Raw genomic sequence first — 18,870 nt, 5'->3', positions numbered from 1 at the left:
GTGAGTCAGCTTCTTAAAGGCGAAGGCTCAGCCTAATTGCAGCAGCTGGAACCCAGTGCGCTTCGCCCGCGTCACCAGGTGGCGGCTGGGGCCTAGCTTCCTGGTGCCCAGTGAGGCCCGGTTTTATGACAGATGAAAACAACAGGCTGTTTGTTTTCTTAGGAAGCAGGTATGAGGTGGTTAAAATGCGCCTTGTAATTCATGACCCCTCTAGGGACTGCCTTTGACTACCAAACCCCAAAGGCCCTTCGAGAACTTCTGAGGAAAACCCACGGAATAAAGTAGTTTTCAAATGTGCCCAACTTTACGTACAACTCCATGTCGTGCCTGGGTAGTGAAAAAGATTCTCCTAAGGCCTGGTCAGCTTCCATCTTTGCCGGCTCCTCCTATAGGGGCTGAGGTTGGCGGGTTCTCAGAACCCTTGACGCACCGAAGGGTGTTTGCAGTGTTTGGGCTGAATGAAATGCTGGCGGGCGTGGGGCTGACTTTGGCTTCAGAACTTTGTTCCCACCCAGAACAGCTGTTAAAACACCTCACAAGCCAGCCTCCGCGGTTGGCGCCCGCCTGCTGAAGCTGGGACGTGGGCATTACAAAGCATGGCTGCCTCGTCTGTGAGGTGAGCCACCAGGGGGGTGACTACCTGAGGAACCTGACTGGAACGAGCCGCGGATCCTCCCATCTTGAACACTGAGGAAGGCGAAGGTGTAGTGGAGTAAGAAGCCCAGCACAGGGATGAACTTGACCGGGAGTTATTAGCAACTTGGCAGAGAACAATGCAAAGTGTATTTGAGAAAGGAGAATCCAGATGAGCTGGGATGTAAGCGTGAGGTAAGTTGGGCAAATGGGAGAGGAATTGCACACGCAGGTTTCGCTTTATATGAAGGCTGCACAGAGCTTGCTGTGGATGAAGGGCGGAAGTGGCTAACGTAAACCCACAGCTTCATCCCAGGAGACAGGTGGTGATGTTTCTCCATGACTAGATATAGGGTGCTTGAGAAGTTTGATTTACAATAGCAGGTAGTGGTTCTGAGCCGACGGTCACACACTCCATTACAACATACATTAAAGATATATATATAAATCTTTATATATAAAAAAATAGAATATAAAAGAGAAATGAAATAGAATATAAATACTTTATAATGTAAAATAAATATAACATAATATAAAAGAGAAATGAAAAAGAGGGATGAGATGTTTGAAAAAAGTATCCTGTTGGGTGTTTGGTTAGAATTGTGTCACCTTTCTTTAAAATGAATTCATACTTCGGTGAAACTTTACAATTCAAAGGGCTTTCCCAAACAATGGGATCCATCTCTCCATTAATCAAGAGTTCTTTTACATGTTTTATGAGGTTTTGTGGTATAGTGGCCTTACCTCTAGGTTATATATATAACCTAGAGCTATACCATTTTTGAGGTTACATATTGGTATATGTGTTTTCTGGGGATGATATGGACTTAATTATGACACTTTCCCCAAGTTCATATGTTGAAATGGAACCCCCTGGTGACTCACAGTGTGACTGCCTCAGCCAGGACTTTCCAGAGGTGGTTAAACTAAGGCCATTAGGGTGGGCCTTGCCTGCCCAGTCTGACGTGTGTTCTTAAAAGAGATGAGGACATTTCAGAGTTCGACTTTTGGAGGGAGATGTGACCCTGAGAGCAGAGATTGCAGTGATGTGGGGCCATAAGCCAAGGGGTGGAAGCAGCCAAAAAGATGCCAGAAAGGCCAGGAAGCACGAGTTCCCTCCAGCCCGCTTGGCCAGGTGGACACAGCTGGGCCACTTTTCTGTTTTGGCCTTGTGTAAGACCCAGCTCAGACTCAGGACTCCCAGAACTGTAAGGCAATGGATTTGCAGTGTTTCAAAGCACTGGATTTGAGGAATTCTTATTATAGCAGCAGCAGGAAACTAATGGAGCACCTGCTTTCTTTACACCTGCCCCTATAGGAGCAGCTTTGTATTCTATTGAGTGTTCTTACTACTCAGTGCTGTTTATAATTTGCTTTTAATTTTGCTCATAACTGTGTTCTTTCTAATATATATGATTTCCATAGGTGTTCAATTCTCAGTTGACAAAACCCTAACACTTCCTGGCATCAGGTGGCACTAGTCAAGAGAGGAGATTATATTATCTCCCTCCACAAATGATGTTAAAACATCAAAGCCTTAGTAAAATTTGTAAAAATTCTCTGCAACAACAAAAAATGACTCTTCAAACTCTTAAGTTTTTCAGCAAGGGTAGTTAAATGTCTAAGTTAGGTGGGGCAAATTAGAGAGCAGATTAAAATGGAGATGAGCTGCACAAGCTTTAATGTTTTAATCAGAGCTCAGCTTCTGCACTGCCATGTGCTAGTATTTGAGCATGAGCACGTGTCAGAGAATTGCTACAAGCAGTAATCATCTTTGATTATTATGAGCACTGAATAATGTCATCCATGTTAAGTGCTTAGAGAATGTCCCTGGCACCTCTAATAAAGGTTGTTGCTGTGTTCCTTCTTGTACTGCCGTGACCTTTGACAACGGAGGTGTGTCTATGGTGGGGAGGTTGTGCTATTTTCCCTGTGCATCCACAGAACGTTTAGTCACCTCACTAACTACCAGGCAAATACTGATAGTTTTCTTTTGTGGTTCAACCCTGAATGGAGAGAGTGCTTGAAACACTGCCAGTAGTCTGTTATGATTCATACCCTGGAGGTTAAAAATGAGATGTTCAACTCATTTCAAAGCCTATCTACACACACAAAAGTTAATAAGCAGAGGTTCCTGGGCTTTGAAGAATTCTGTCAATGAGATTACAAACACCCTAGAGACTCCTATTAACAACGATAGTTGCTTAGGTGGATGCACTTTGAATACAAACATTTAGAATGTCACTGAACTGCCAGGCAGAGCTACGTGAACTGATACATCATAATGGCAGACATATATTAATAGGCAAAAAAAAAAAAAAATCAGGTTGCATAGAACTATATAATGGGGACTTTATAAAAAGTTTGTGGAATACCTGCTGGTTTGCATGAGCCAGGAATGGGAGAAAACTGGGCAGAGCTAAGCTGCAACACCTGTCAGCGAGAGTTGGGACTAGGGGCAGGCCAGAACAGGCTGCAGCATCTGATGGCAAAGGCCGAGGCAGGGCATGGGCTGTGCTGATCTGGGTCAGAGCAACTACTTGCACGTGTAAGATCTGTGGCTGGGAACAGACCTGGTTGGGGAGCTAAGGGCACACCCCAGCTGGACTGTGGCTTCCACTGGTGAGTATGAGAGCTGGAATGGGGTGGCAATCTGGGCTAGAAATGGCTGCAATGTCCCTTGATGTGGGCTAGATCTGGGGTATGCCAGATTGGGCTGGACTCCAGCACCCACTGGTGCTCATGAGATCCAGGGTAGGTGTAGGTCTGGTTGGGCTAGGTCTTAGCTCCTGCTGAACCACATGAGAGCTGTGTCTGGGTGTGGACCAGGTGTGGCTGGGCTGTAGCTATAAGAACCAGAATGGGTGTGGGCTGGTTGGGCAAGGTCACTGTTCCTGCCAGGACAGGATATGCACTAAGTCTGGGTAGCTGTTCCCCATCCCTGGGTAGTAAGGCCTGTGGGAAGCTGGGTGACGCATTTTCCCTTCTCTCCCTGTGTCCCTGAGATACAGGAGAAAGAAAAAGAAGGTTTGGAAACACTGGTATCCCCCACTTTCCCTTAATCCCCAACCCTTCCCACCCTGACCAATTATGTGGATATCATTAAAAATAAAAATAAATTTAAAAAGTTTGTGGAAAGTGAAATGTAAAGAAAAGCTTATTTTGGTGAAAAGAATTGAGAAATCATGCACAGTCTTTTCATAACTTGCGTTTCTATAAACTTTTTGATGGCTTTTTGTACATAATCTGGTCCAACTTGTTGGTAATAATAATAATAATAAAATCTTAATATGTAGCTAGCTGAACTGTTCATTTTTTTGCTGGTCTAGTTTTTATAAACATTTTATAATACATATGTTTAACTTTAGCACTTAGAAAACTAATGAAGGTAAATGTAATTTGTTGCAAGCAATTTTAGGTTTGGTTTGCTTTTGGCTTTTATTGAGAACTGATTAAAAAATGATGAACAATTTGTTTCTTCTGCAAACTTCAGCATCAGTCAGCACTAGTAGGTGGTTGATAGCAAAGACATAGCTTGAAGTAACTAAAGCACAGGGTGGAAATTCACTGGGTTACATTAAATGACAGATGGCTTGACCTGGCCCTAGAGGACTGTGTAACCAAGACTAGTTGGCTGTTCATTTCTCTGCCTTTTAGTAGGTTGAAAAGACTGTCTTCCCTGCCAACTCTCTGGTTGAGTGATTCACAGAGAGGCTTGTGTTCAGCTTGATCCGTCAGGGGACAGTCACCATGGTTGTGTGTTTGGGGATCTTGCACTTGGAAACCTCTAGATTTCCCCAACACCACAATAGAGGAATTGAGGGAATGCCAAACCCAGCATGGTCCTGTAATATACAGACAGTATTATTGCTGTCCATCCAATGCCACAATGTACTCTAGCATCTATTGTAATGTTTTCTAGATGATTAATTTGTCCTTGGGAAAAATGTCAGAGACGGGGAAGTGTCAAGTGTTATTGGGAAAGACTGAAAAGCTGAGGGATGCTCTTAACCTTAGGCCATCCCTAGGGATATCATCACGGACAACATTGGATAGGGGCTCACCCCTGCTGCTTCCTGTGACATGTTAGCAGGAACGAGATTCAAACCAGCACTCTGACATGGGATGCAGGCATCCTGCCATGCTACACCACGTACCCCTGAGGCATTTCTTTCAAAATTTAGTTACAGGTCAAAAAACTTTTTAAATTCTGAAGATCTTAAAGTCTTAAGATCCTTATGTACTCAAAACAGGTTGGAAAGACAATACCATATGCGAATCTTTATTGAGTATTCTGTTAAAGTCATCGTCTGTGGAACATACCCCCTGACTTAGAAGTTCCACTGCGATGCCATTACATCGTTTTTTTTTTTTTTTTTGCAATTCTGGACGTTAACTGAAATCAGAAAAGATTTCATCCTTCTGAGTCTCTAGAAAACCCTGTGTTTGGACAGAAGATAATAACTGTGTCATTAAGTAACAAGGTGGCTTAGGGCTGGTGCCTGTCTTAGCTCTGCTGGATGTGTTCTGTAGCTCCCAGCTGGACTTTGGAGTTCTGGAGACTGAAGAGCCATCACATATATTTTATATATTTATATATATATATATAATTATTTCATTATTTATTTGTTTGAAAGAGAGATTGAACTTCCATCTGTTGGTTCACTCCCCAGTAGACCTTAGTAGCAGAAGCTGGTGGTCCAAAGCCAGGGTCCAGGAGCTTCTTCCCCATCTCCCATGTGGGTGCAGGGGCCCAAGGACTTGAGCCGTCCTTCACTGCTTTCCCAGTTACATTAGCAGGGAGCTGGAAGTGGAATGGCCACGACTTGGACCAACACCCATGGTGGATACCGTTGCCACAGACAGAGATTTAACCACTATGCCATAGGGCTGGTCCAAACTTGTTATATTTTAAAATAAGTGAAACAGCTTAGTCTAACTTCTTCTACTTCTAGAAAATGACACTAAAAATCTGTTGACACAAGTGGATAAATAATTGTTCCCAGCAGTATCTGTAATATTGAAAGGAAAAATATGTATTTGTGTCCATCATCATAAAACAGATGAATCAGTAGGAGACTGTTTATCCATTGATAAAAATGAACATTTTTAGTAGGAAAATGCTCAAAAAACATTCAATAAGAAAGACAAGGTGCAGACTATGTTGATTATAATTTCATTTTTGGTTTTAAAATGTAGGTTGCAAAGACAGATATACACCAAACCACAACTTTTCCTGAGGCAATGTGTATGTGTAGTTTTCTGTTAATTTTTTTTAGTATAAACATGTATTGATTTTTACCAAGTGTTTTTTGGGCATTGTTTTGCATAATCATGTGATTCATTTTTAGCTTGTTAATGTACTGGTTAAATTGACTGATTTTTGAATAATGAACTTACCTTCTATCTTACCAAAACTTACCTTCTAACTTACCAAACTTCCTTTGGTCATAGGATATGAATCCTTTAATATATTGCTAAGCTGTTTTTAGTATTTTGATGATGGTTTTTCTATATATTCATGAGGTTGACCTGTAGGGTTCCTTCTGTATGTGTGTGTATTTTTATTATTTGGTTTTGTCACCAGTTATAGCAGCTTTGTAAAAGTTTAGGAAATATTCCTTTTTTTTTCTCTTTTCTGGAAAAGATTGAATAGAGGTAATACTAATGTTTCTTTAAACATCTCACTCAGTTGTTCAGGGCAATCATATGGGCTTGCAGATTTCGTTTTTGGGACTTTATAATTGTCTGTGATAATGATCAGGTTTTTCAAATGATATTTCATGTGAGGTGAATTGTGGTGGTTTATGAATTTGTCTGTTTTTTGTTTGTTTGTTTTTTAAAGATTTATTTTTTATTGGAAAGTCAGATATACAGAGAGGAGGAGAGACAGTGAGAAAGATCTTCTGTCCGATGATTCACTCCCCAAATGAGCGCAACGGCTGATGCTATGCCAATCCGAAGCCAGGAGCCAGGAACTTCTTCCAGGTCTCTCACATGGGTGCAGAGTCCCAGGGCTTCGGGCTGTCCTCGACTGCTTTCCCAGGCCACAAGCAGGGAGCTGGAAGGGAAGTGGAGCTACCAGGATTAGAACCGGCGCCCATATGGGATCCTGGTGTGTTCAAGGGGAGGACTTTAGCCGCTAGGCCAGGGTGCTGGACCCGGTTTATAAATTTGTCAATGAATTGGTCATGGTCATATAAGTTGCCAGATATGTGTGCTTGGAGCTCACTGTGTTTCCTTGTTTGGTATGTGTGCAGTCTGTGGTGACTGCATGGGTTTCATCCTGGGTATTCTTATCTTCCTTCCTTTCTACTTTGTCAGCCTTGCTAGACGTTTGTCAATGTTAGTCCGTCTTTTCAAAGAACCACTTCTGTTTTCATTGATTTTTTTTCTTACTATTTTTTTGCTTTCAATTTTATTGAACTCTGCTCTGTGTCGTCTCACTCCTTTCTGTTTGTTTTAATGTTTGCTTTCCTCTCTATTTTCTTTTTCAAGGTTCTTGGGGTAGGAGCTGGATTGTTTGTTTTAGACTTTTCCTCTTTCCTGATACAAACATTTAGTGCTACACATTTTCCGCTTGGTATAGGTCTAAATGGTGTGCCACAAGTTTTGCTGTGGTATATTTTTGTCTTCCTTTTGTTCAGTGTATGTTTTAAATTTCTCTTGAGATTTTTTTTTTTAGGTCATGAAATATCTAAAACTATGCTATAGAGTTTCCAAATGTCTGGAGATTTTCTTTCTATTATTGATTTCTAGTTTGATTACATTTTGATCAGAGAACAGGCAATGATTTCAGTGTTTTTACACTTATGGGGTTGTTTCTGAGAGAAAACATTGTTTTAGTTAGTTCTGACTGTAAGGCCTTATATTCACTTGTATCATTCACACTGTTACGCTTCAAACAGGAAGGGATAATCAATCACCTCCTAGATTTGAGATAATTTTAACAAGACTCTGTAAAGCTTTACAGAAAAATAACTGGGGCAGGTGTTGTTGTGTAATGGGCAAAACTGTGGCCTGTGGCACCTGTATCCCATATGGGCACCTGTTCAATGCCCAGCTGCTCCACTTCAGTTCCAGCTGCACACTAATGTGTCCACAAAAGCAGAGGACAGCTCAAGTGCTGGAGTCCTGCAGCCGTATGGGAGAACCAGAAGCTCCTGGTTTTGGTTCAGCCCAACTCTGGCCATTGAGTCCATCTGGAAAGTGAACCAGTAGATGGAAAATCATTCTCTCTCTATGTTCTTCCCTTTTTCTGTAACTCTGCCTCTCATATAATTACATAAATATTTAAACATAACTATTATGGTCTTGATGTGTCTGTTCAGGAAGAAGTCCAAGCCTCCTCTCCTTTTTGTGGAGTTCTTTTTTGATCTCCCAGGATATCATCTGCCGGTTGTATGGAAGGAGGAGTGTGGACTCTGTTGTTGGGTGAAGTGCTTTCCTTTTTTTTTTTTTAATTTTAGTTTATTCTTATTGGAAAGGCAGATTAACAGAGAGAAGGAGAGACAGAGAGAAAGATCTTCTACCCACTGGTTCACTGTCCAAATGGATACAATGGCCAGAGCTGAACCAATCTGAAACTAGGAGCCAGGAGTTTTTTCAGATCTCCCATTTGGATGCGGGGGTCCAAGGCTTTGAGTCATCTTCCGCTGTTTTCCCAACCCAGAAGCAGGGAGCTGGATGGAAAGTGGAACGGCAAGGACATGAATTAGCTCTGTATGGGATCTGGGTGCTGGAAGAGGAGGATTAGACAATTGAGTCACTGTAGTGGGACCAAAGTGCTTTCTGTCTTTTCAATTCTGTTACCAACCATGCTGCCCATGGGGAAGCAGGGACTAACAGCTTGAGCTATCACTTGCAGCCTCCCAGAGTGTACATTCGCAGGAAACTGGAAATGGAAGCACAGCGATGCCTCACCAGGTGCTCAGACGTTACTTTCAGGTGTCCCAGTTCATGCATTCATGACCCAGGCCAAATACCTCTCCTTCTTTTCTGGGTTTTCTATATTTTGGTTTTCCTTTTCTTCCATTTCTGAGAATTACTTAAACTTTTGTTTTAGAACGCTCTTTTCCTGAGTAATGAGTTTTTAGTCTATGTCTTTATTAGTTTTTCTGAATAGTTTCTTTAGGTATTACATGATATAAACTGTACTCATGGATTGCTACCATTTTACCAGTTCAGATGAAGTGCAGAAAACTTAACTCCCTTTTCCTTCTCTATTTATGACAGAATTGACTTAGCTATTTCTCGTAGAGAATCACATCAGGCAGTGTTGAAGTTTTTCCTTCAGTGATCAAATGTAATTTAGAAGATTCAAGAGGATCAGACAAGACTATCATACTTATCCATGTTTTTGTATATGTCCTAAGATTCCCTTTTTCCTTTCCTTTTAGAGAAATTTCTTTGCTGTCCTTTTTGGTATAAAATTGCCTGGCAAAAAAAAGAGAAAAATTCTTTCATCGGAGAATGTCTTGATTTCCTCTTCATTCGTGATAAGCATTGTATCTGAATAGAGAATTCTGGGTTGACCAGTCTTTTATCAGCACTTCTAAAATGTTGTGCCACCTTCCTTTTGAACTCTATGCCTCCTTTTGTAAAATCTGCTGTTATTCAAATTGCTGTTGGTGTTAACTTTTCATTTTATGTGAAAGGCAGAGAGCATGACAGAGACAGAGCCTCCATCCACCGGCTCTTTCCAAATGTCCACAAGAGCCGGACCTGCAGCTGGACCTTTGGCCAGGCTGAAGCCAGGAGCTGGGAACTCAGTTCTTCCTCCGCATGGGTGGCTGGAGTCCAGGTGCTTGAGCCGTCACGTTCTGTTTTCCAGGATCTGGAAGCAGAAGCAGGGCCAGGACTCAAACCAGGGACTCTGATGTGGAATATGGGCACCCCAAAGTGGCATCTTACCTGCTGATTCAGTCACACAGCTCTCCAATTGTTTAGCTCTACAGGTGAAATGCCATTTTTAGAGATGTATTTATTTATTCAAAAGGTAGGATTGCAGAGAGAGTGGGAAAAACGACAGAAAGAGAGACAGACAGAGATCTTCCATTCCTGAGCTCATTCCTCAAATGGCCTCCACACCTGAGGCTGGTTCACTCTTCAAATGGTTACAAACTGCCAGACCTGGGCCAGTCTGAAGCCAGGGGCCAGGAGCTTCTTCCACATCTCCCAGGCAGGTACATGAGCTCAAGAACTTGGGCCATCCTTCATTGCTTTCCCAGGTGCATTGGCAGGGAGCTGGATCAGAAGTGGAGCAGCTGGGATTCAAAACTGGCACCCGTATGGAATGCTAGCTTTGCCCATGTGTCACAGTACCATCCCCTAGTGCAGATTTCCTAAGATTGATTAGAATTTCCTGCTTCCTGAATATGTAGGCTTATGTCATTTTGCCACTTTGAAGAAGTTTTTACTTTTTTCATCCTGGCCCCTTTTCTCAACTCTTGAGAGAATCTGATGACATCAGTGTTAGATGTTCTGTTTTAATCCCACAGATTTCTAAAACTCTGTTCATTATTTTGTTTATTATTGCTTATTTTTTCTCTGTATATCTTGAGTAATTGCTATCATCTTCAAGTTCATGGACTTTTGCTTTTATATTATCTCTTACATTCCGTTGAAAATCCTTTCACTGAATGTTTTCCAGTTGTGATTTTCAGTTGAAAATCCTATTTCATGTCTTCACCTTCTCCCTGCTTTTCTTTTCTGTTTTTGTCTCAAGCTTGTGCTAATTTATCATCAAAGCTTTTTTATGATGATTGCTTTAGAAGTTTTGTCAAATAAAAACATCTTTATCATCTTGCTTTAGGTATTGATTGATTATCTTCTTTTTTTTTTTCTTAAAAGATCATTTATTTATTTGATAGGCAGAGCCACAGCAAGTGGTAGAGAGAGATATCTTCCATCTGCTAGGTCACCCCCAAGTGGCTGCAGCAGCTGGGGTTGCCCAGACCAAAGTCAAGCACCAGGAACTCCATGTGGGTCTCCCATAGACTCCCAAGTAACGACGTGCTCGCGGCATCCTTTACTGCTTTCTCAGGCACTTTAGAAGGAATCCAGGCCAGGAGCAGAATAGCCAGGGCTTTAACCATGCTTTCCAGCCTACGGTGCCAAAGTCTGAAGCAACGGATTAACCCACTGCATCACTACTCAGTTTTGGATCTGCCTGGTTCTTGGTACAAAGAGTGAGTTTTCTGTTGGCATTTTATATTTGTGCTTTTATGTAAAGAGATTCTAAATATTATTTAAATCTTGTGTTTTGGCTGGATCCAGCAAGTGTCCAAAAAAAAAAAAATCCCATGTGAGCGCCACAGAAGGAGGGAAGGGGTTGCCTGGGAAAGTGGAATTAAAGGTTATGCTGGTATTTTTCATGAACTTTTAAAAGCCTATTTCAGTGTCTGTGATTTTTGGGGGGATATCACTTTGTGCCAGCCAATTTGCTGTTTTAGTGAGTACCCACACCTGCTCCCTGTAGTGGGAGTTCTCCTGCATCGGGAGATGAGGAGGCTGAGGTACAGAAATATGAAGTAACTGGCCCAGAGCCTGCAGATTATGGGCATGTAGTGTCACAGACAGGCTTTTCCCAGCAGCCTGGGTCATCACAACCGTGTTCCCCTGGGCCCCAGCCCAACACGGCCACCGCAGCATGCCACCTTCCCTCTGTGCCCTGCACAATCTCATAAAAAAAAAAAAGAATTTGGAAGGAGATATTTCTCCATCTTTACTTTGGTTATCTTTTGGTTGTTTGGGTTATAGGCAATTTTATTTTCTTCTCTCTGTGCAACATTTTCTTTAAATGTTATAAGAACATATAACATATATTACATGTATGCATGGAAAATGAACGTTTCAAAAAAAGGAAAGCAAACAGACAAAAAAAAATTGTTTCAAGCTGAAACCAGCTGTTGTGGGCACGATGGAAAAGAAAATCGACGGAGTCTGAGAATAGAGACTGTGTGCATTCCCTGCCCTCCCGTGAAGAAAGCATTCACTTTATATACCAGAGGACTTTATGAGGATTTGATACGGAATTAGTGTTTTTTTCTAAGTCAAAGCCTATTTAAATAGGAGTGTAAAGAAGCACTTATATATGTAAAATATTGTGGTAATTTCTTCTGAAAATTATACCTCCATTTGTACTTTACAAAGCATTTAGTATATACGTATACTTCCAAAAGTTTGTGGAAGTGCAGCCAAATGATAAATATATCGTGTTGTAAAAATTTTTAAATTCATGCACAGCTTTTTCATAATATTTGTTTTCCATGATTTTTTTCAAGATCCCGTGCATGCATGAATATCAAGAACTGTTTTTTTCTTTTCCACCAAAAGGAATTTATCTTTTCATTACATTTTCCACAAACTTCATGTAGAATATTTTAAAAATTTAAATTATGCCATTTATTTACTTATCTTTATCTGATTTGCTAATTAGACAGAGGGCTAGATGAAGGGAGATATTCTATCTGTTGGATCACATCCCAAAAGCCAGTAACAGCTGGGGCTTGACCAGTTCAAATACAGGATTCCAGAACTCAGTCTGCATCTTTCATGTGGGTGACATGGGCCAAGTACTTGAAATCTCATCTTCTGTGTTACAGTGTATGCATTTGCAGGAAGCTGGGCTGAAAGTGGAATAGTCAGGTCTTGAATCAGGAATATGGGGGTGTGTTAGCTGTCCTGCAGCGAATGACTTGGTGCATGGAGATGATTATAACAAGCGTGGACTACTGACTGATGGTCAACAGCCAAAGTTTATTAGTGGCATCAGATTTTTATAGACTGAGGGTCACATAGGATGAGGGAGGAGGTATTGAGCTTTTCTACGGACCCATCAATTGTTTCCACACCCTTGTTTGGAACTCTTGTTTTGTATATCCCACCAAGTATTCTCATTCAAATGAAATCCACTCAGTTGTTCTCATACAAATGGTATCCAATCAGTTGTTCTCATCCAAATGTTATCCTATCAGTTGTAATCTTATGCCCAGTGTCCTTCTAGAATCACAATCTCCTTCTACAGGGAGTGTTTCAGATTGTGCCTTAACTGGTGTGTTTAATGCCTCCCCAGGAGCTTCTTGAAGACCCCTTACATGATCCATAAGTTAATCTCCCAAGCACAGTGCAAGGGGCCCTGTTGGGTGTTTCCTTTTCACAGGGTCAGAGCCAGTGTGGGAATCAGAATTTTCAGCACATTGACCACCACAGCTGGGATCAAGTCCACCTGGAACTTAAACTCATGCTACATGTTTTCTCAACTCAGTGTTCTCTCTGCTGTGCCACCTTGAATTTTCTTTATGTTAAAATTCATAGGGCCCAGCGCGGTGGCTCAAATGGTTAAGGCCCTCGCCTTGCACGCCCGGGATCCCATATGGGCGCCGGTTCTAATCCCGGCAGCCCCGCTTCCCTTCCAACTCCCTGCCTGTGGCCCGGGAAAGCAGTGGAGGACGGCCCAAAGCTTTGGGACCCTGCACCCACGTGGGAGAACCAAAAGAGGCTCCTGGCTTCGGATCGGCATAGTATCGGCCGTTGTCGCTCACTTAGGGAGTGAATCATCAGATGGAAGATCTTCCTCTCTGTCTCTCCTCTCTGTATATCCGCCTTTCCAATGAAAAAATAATAAAAATAAATCTTTAAAAAAAGTAAAAAAAATTCATAGTCCCCATGTCTGCTTGAAGAGACGTTGTCTGTTAAGCCTCTCTTTCACTAATTCACTCTAAGGCTGCTGAGTTCCTGCTGTGTGCCAGGCTTCCCTATTGACAGGGGGCTGGGAGGAGGGACTAACCCAACAGGGTCACTTCTAACAGTGAGGACCTTGGTGTGTGAGTGTGGTGTCACTTCAGTGAGGGTCTTTGGGGATCCCCCTTCTGGGGTGCTACACCTGGAGGAGGAAGCCAGTAGCCATTCCCCAGCATCAACAGGGAATTGTAAGAGAGGGTGTGGGCTTGGACTTGGCTTGTTTGAGGAACCAAGCAGTGTCAGTCTCACTGTACTGCTTCCCTGGCTCTGTCTTCCAGCTGCTCTTTAGTCCCTAGCCTTGCCTGTCCCTCCTCTTTCCTGAGGACAGGAGTCCTCTCTCTGTTCCCTTGGCAGGTGGACCCACCTTTTCTGTTATCCGCTACTTCTCAGCCTAAGTACAGCTGCCCCTTGAAGACCTTAACCAGGAGACAGGTTCTCTGTTCCATGCCCTCTGGCACTTCAAGCCCTTTTCTGGCACCCTGTGGCAATTCCTCTATGATGTTCAGCTTCCCTGTTGCCTAGGAGCCCCATTCCCCAACCTCTCCCACCCTCCCCGCTGCCCACAAGTCTTTGTCCCTTGGATAAATGAGTGAGCCAGGAAGGGCTTCGATGCTTTTCTGCACAACTTAGATTTTTCAAGTGCACTCTGGGCCATGCCTTGAGCTCTTGATTCTTTGCTGCAGTGAAAAAGGGAAGGTGAGGGGCAGTATGAACTACAGACAGCTTCACAAGCTGTCACCTGAGCCAGGCCCTTCTCGGAGCTCTCCAGATTGAACACGCTGGTGACATCCCACAATTGCTCCGGTAATTTCTACTTGGCGGTCAGGCCTGGGCGTGAGGGGTGGCATGGACAATGAAAACCTCTTGGGAAGGAAAGAAGTCAAGCGGGCGGTGTCAATTACAGAAAGACCAGCGGGTTCACTCAGGGGCCTTCTGGAGAGGACATAGGACTAGGTATGCTTGTGGACCGCTCTGTGCACAGTGGGCCGGTTCTCCTGGTGCTAGACAAATGCCAGGCACTGGGCTCAGTGGGCCTCCGGAGCAGGCTTCAGCCAAACTGCACAGGATCGGTGAAGGAAAGGCAGCTTAGAAATAGGCACATCGCTTGCTCGGTGTCACTGGGGTGACACTGAAGGCTTGTTGCTCACTGGGTGGGGGCCGGGGAAGAAGGTGTCCTCCAGACGCTCAGTGGAGGTGCTGAGGCGTGACTGGGAATTCAGACATGCAGCACATGGGCCGGGCCCCAGATGCAGCAGTAGATGCAGGACTCTCTGCTTGGGGGTGAGGCAGATGGCTGACATAACATTTCCCCATCTGGAGGCCACAGGGAGTTCCCTGAGCTCAGCCTGCTCTCTGGATCAGGATCTTCGTGGCTAGTCCCCCATGTAATTCCCCTGCTCTCTGGCTGGGTCTCCTCCCTCTGATGACCACAAAACCCAGTCTGTGTCACAAAAGCAAAACATCTCTTTCTAAAACTAAGCATCTTCTGGTCTTAGCTTGGCACCTCTTCTTTCTTACAGAGCTGTTTAATCTTTCCAAAGAAGGCAGTCGTTTGTCCTGGTTTGCCTGAGATTCTCCTGATTTTAACACTAAAAATGGTTCATCCTAAGCAATTCCCAGTCTCAGGCAAATCAAGATAGTTGGTCACTCTACACCAGGAGAGGGTTGAGGGTTTTTTGTTTAATGACACCCTTCATTTATCTGTCTCATGTGCCCAGTATGTCTTTAATTTTTTTTTTTTTTTTTAATGTTACAAATTGTCACCATCATTCCCAGAAACCTGGAAGGTAGGTGCAGTTTATTTTCTCAGGAACAATAATCTTGGTTTTATGTTCACACTTCCCTGGTTGGACACTAGATGGCAGGCCTTTCCCTGTGGATATCTTTCAATCACTGCTCAGAGGAAGCTGAAGAATCCCTAAATAAGGGGTGGGCAGACTGGAAGCTGCAGACCTATGTGAAATGGCAGGTGGTAGGAAGAACATATGTCAGATCCAGTTTAAAACCCTCCTTGCATTTAGAATCTGGAGTGGGAAGAAAGGCATGCTATTTGACAGCCAACTGGGTTCTCTCCAAATGATCTGAGTAGCGTATATGCTGTGAGTAGATTATACAAAGCTTGGGATGGTGTGGGGCAAGCTAGCTGGACTGGGAGGAACCAAAGGCAGGGAACTTCTTACAGGTGGGTTTAGTTAGTGCTCTGGCTCCTTGGTGAGTGAGCGTTGGGGGGCCAGAGGTGTCCCTTCATATGTGTCTCACCAGACACAGCTGGCTTTGTGGAAGGACCCTCCTGGCCATTGCCCTAACCACCTTCAGAGAGCAGCCACGCCTCACTCTACTTTCTCCCGCTGTGAAAGGAGCCAGTCAGAGGGAGCAGGATGAAGCTCAGGAAGGAGAGAGGGTACCATCTTGGAGTGGGCTCCAGGAGCTTGTGGGATCTGTGGAGTCTCCTTGGGGACTCTTCATGGAAAAATTGGGTCAGAAAAATTGTCCTGTTAAAACTCAGCACCTATCTCCTTTAAGCCCTAGGAACTAGTAAGAATATCAAGTAGCTAGGCTTGTTATACCTCCCTCTTTTCCAAGCCTTCTTGTCAACCCAGGGAAGGATGGAATTGGATGACTGCCTGGTGTTGAGCCAGGGGATTGAAGGGCTTTTCAGCCTATGGCACTATTCAGAGAAACCCCAGGGCATCCTTGGAAGGAGGGACATTTCACTCTGCACATAGACTATCTAAAAAACGTGTAAAGCAATGGTAAGTGACTGATTTTTTTTTTAAAGATTTATTTATTTTTATTGGACAGTCAAATATACAGAGAGGAGGAGAGACAGAGAGGAAGATCTTCCGTCCACTGGTTCACTCCCCAAGTGGCCGCAATGGGAAGCCAGGAGCCAGGAGCTACTTCTAGGTCTTCGATGTGGGTACAGGGTCCGAAGGCTTTGGGCTTTCCTTGACTGCTTTCCCAGGCCACAAGCAGGGAGCTGGATGGGAAGCAGGGCTGCCAGGATTAGAACCAGTGCCCATATGGGATCCTGGCACATTCAAGGCGAGGACTTTAGCTGCTAGGCCACTGCTCCAGGCACATGGTCAGTGACTGATATTTTTTATGATAATTCTGGAGAAAGATTGGATTGAAACAAACAAACAAACAAACAAACAAATCAGTGATTGATTATAAACCCAAATTTGAAAATCACATGTCAGTATTTGAGGTCCAGAGAGGGGAAGACAGGAAAAAGCCTTCCCTGCAGCTGGCTGTGTGGGAAGATTAAGTCCAGAGGGCTGCGTCTGCCCCTGGCAGGGTCCAGGTGAAGGCACACCTGCTTGTCCTGCATCCTTGGGATTCAAAGGAACAAGTCCTAGGCGGTTGCCAAGGTGGGGAGTCTGGAGTGGAGTCGCAGCACAGCAGAGGAGGCTCTAGGGCAGAAAGCTCTGTGGAGGCTTCCGCTTGGCACCTGAACCTCTCCTCTTGCTCGAAGTAGAGATCTGGTTCCTTTTAAAAGAGCTTCTGTCTGGCCTTGCTGGACATCTCTGGAACACAGGTTTCTCGTCCTGTGTCTTCTCTGAAGGTGAGAGTCTGATAGGGCCTGAGCTGAGTGAGGACAGGCCTCAACTGTGGGGCTGCTGAGAATGTTTCAGACTGGAGGTAAGAGTGGCCCAGGAGGTACCCGATGGAGAAGTGGGAGGAGCACTGACCAAGCAGTCCCTTGGGTCCCTCAGCACTGCTCAACTGTGGTTTTCACACTTGTGCTTTTAAAGACAACAGCAGGGGCCGGCAGCGTGGCCTAGCAGCTAAAGTCCTCGCCTTGAATGCGCTGGGATCCCATATGGATGCCGGTTCATCCCGGCAGCTCCACTTCCCATCCAGCTCCCTGCTTGTGGCCTGGGAAAGCAGTCAAGGACAGCCCAAAGCTTTGGGACCCTGTACCCGTGTGGGATACCTGGAAGAAGTTCCTGGCTCCTGGCTTTGGATCGGCATAGTGTCGGCCGTGGCGCTCACTTGGGGAGTGAACCAGTGGACGGAAGATCTTCCTCTCTGTCTCTCCTCCCCTCTGTAAATCTCATTTTCCAATAAATAAAGAAGTCTTTAAAAAAAAATACAACAGCAGGGGCCCTGCCTACCACTCCAGGTTGCTTGGAGAAACAAAACGGTGACCAGGACAGGTGTTTTAAACAGAAAGTTGAGCATCCAAAGTAGCTCTGATGGTTCATTCTGTGTAATTTATTTGCCCTCCAGCATTTGCCAGGCCAGCATGTGCTTCCAGGCGTTGGGAGCAGTTTAAGGTATGGACACATCTTTCTGTCCCTAAGAGAAGTAGAGTTCAGGTTTTGAAAAACAGATAGGAATAAAAGAATGGAGTGGTGCACTGTGCCAATAGCCAATGATAGAATCATGCATCCTGAAGACCCTAGGCAGTCTCCATTTCAATTGCTCTGTGTCCTGGCCCCCACGTTCGTAAAACACCCTCCAAAGTCCAACTGTTGAGCCATCCAAGCAGCCTCTCCCTGACTGTCTTTCACATCTGTCAACAGCACAAAACTATAACCACATGCCCCAGTGTTGGATTCAAAAATATAGTCTCTCTAGATGAGCTTTTTAATGAAAGGAAAACAAACGGTCATGTGGTGGTGAAGCCAGGAAAGGATTTGTAAAGGATGAGAATTGATGCTGGAGGATGAGAAGCAGGACAGCCTAAGGATCAAAGGGAGGCTTGGAACCCTGGGAAGTTGGGGGACCAGCCAGGGGCCAGAAGCACAGTGGAAGAGAGGACAGTGGGAGTTACTTGGCTTGAAACGCTTGGTTGTGGGAAGGGCGCAAAGCTCACAGTGAAATGTTCTCTGAGAAGATCATTCTCACTATGCACGCACACACTGCATGGGGGATGTGTAGGAAGACCTGGACTGAGGCTTGGCTGGGTCTCGTTCTGGGGCAAGCAGCGGCTGCGATGGCCCCTGACTTTTCATGACCTTCAGTGACCTAGGGTAATCATCGTTACTCTCTGCATTCGGGGTGTGATTGCTCCCTCTCCCCGGCTGCCTGTCCTTCTGTGTGTGTCAGATGCTGCGGCTCTCACTCACACACATTCTATGCTAGGGTCAGGTTGCTTGTTCTCTTCAGTATCTGCCTAGATCGCTGTTTGACAAGCTGTGGTGGTGATCAGAGGGTGCTAAAAGAATAAACAAAGGAAAAAAAAAAACCACCTTTCTTGATGTAATTGATCTAGAATAGATTTGCCCTAAAAGTGTGTATTTTGACGTGCTTTACAGGCATCTTCAAAAAATTCATGGACATACACAGCAGGAAGCCAGTAGTCACAAATTTCAAAAATGTTTTGTGCCAAAATAAATTTACCTTTGTAAAAATTACTTTCTTTTGTTGATTTGAAAAACAGAAACAGAACGAATGAGAGAGATCTATGCACTGGTTCATTCCCCAAACACCCCAAACAGGAGGGATGGGTCCATACCATTGCCTGCTGCTTCCTAGGGTGCA

The sequence above is a fragment of the Ochotona curzoniae genome, unplaced genomic scaffold (assembly GCF_017591425.1).
Source record: "Ochotona curzoniae isolate NIBS_2020 unplaced genomic scaffold, NIBS_Ocur_1.0 contig_883, whole genome shotgun sequence".
In the NCBI taxonomy this organism is placed as follows: Eukaryota; Metazoa; Chordata; class Mammalia; order Lagomorpha; family Ochotonidae; genus Ochotona; species Ochotona curzoniae.
The sequence above is the reverse complement of the archived record's forward strand: the minus strand, read 5'-3'. Positions refer to the sequence as shown.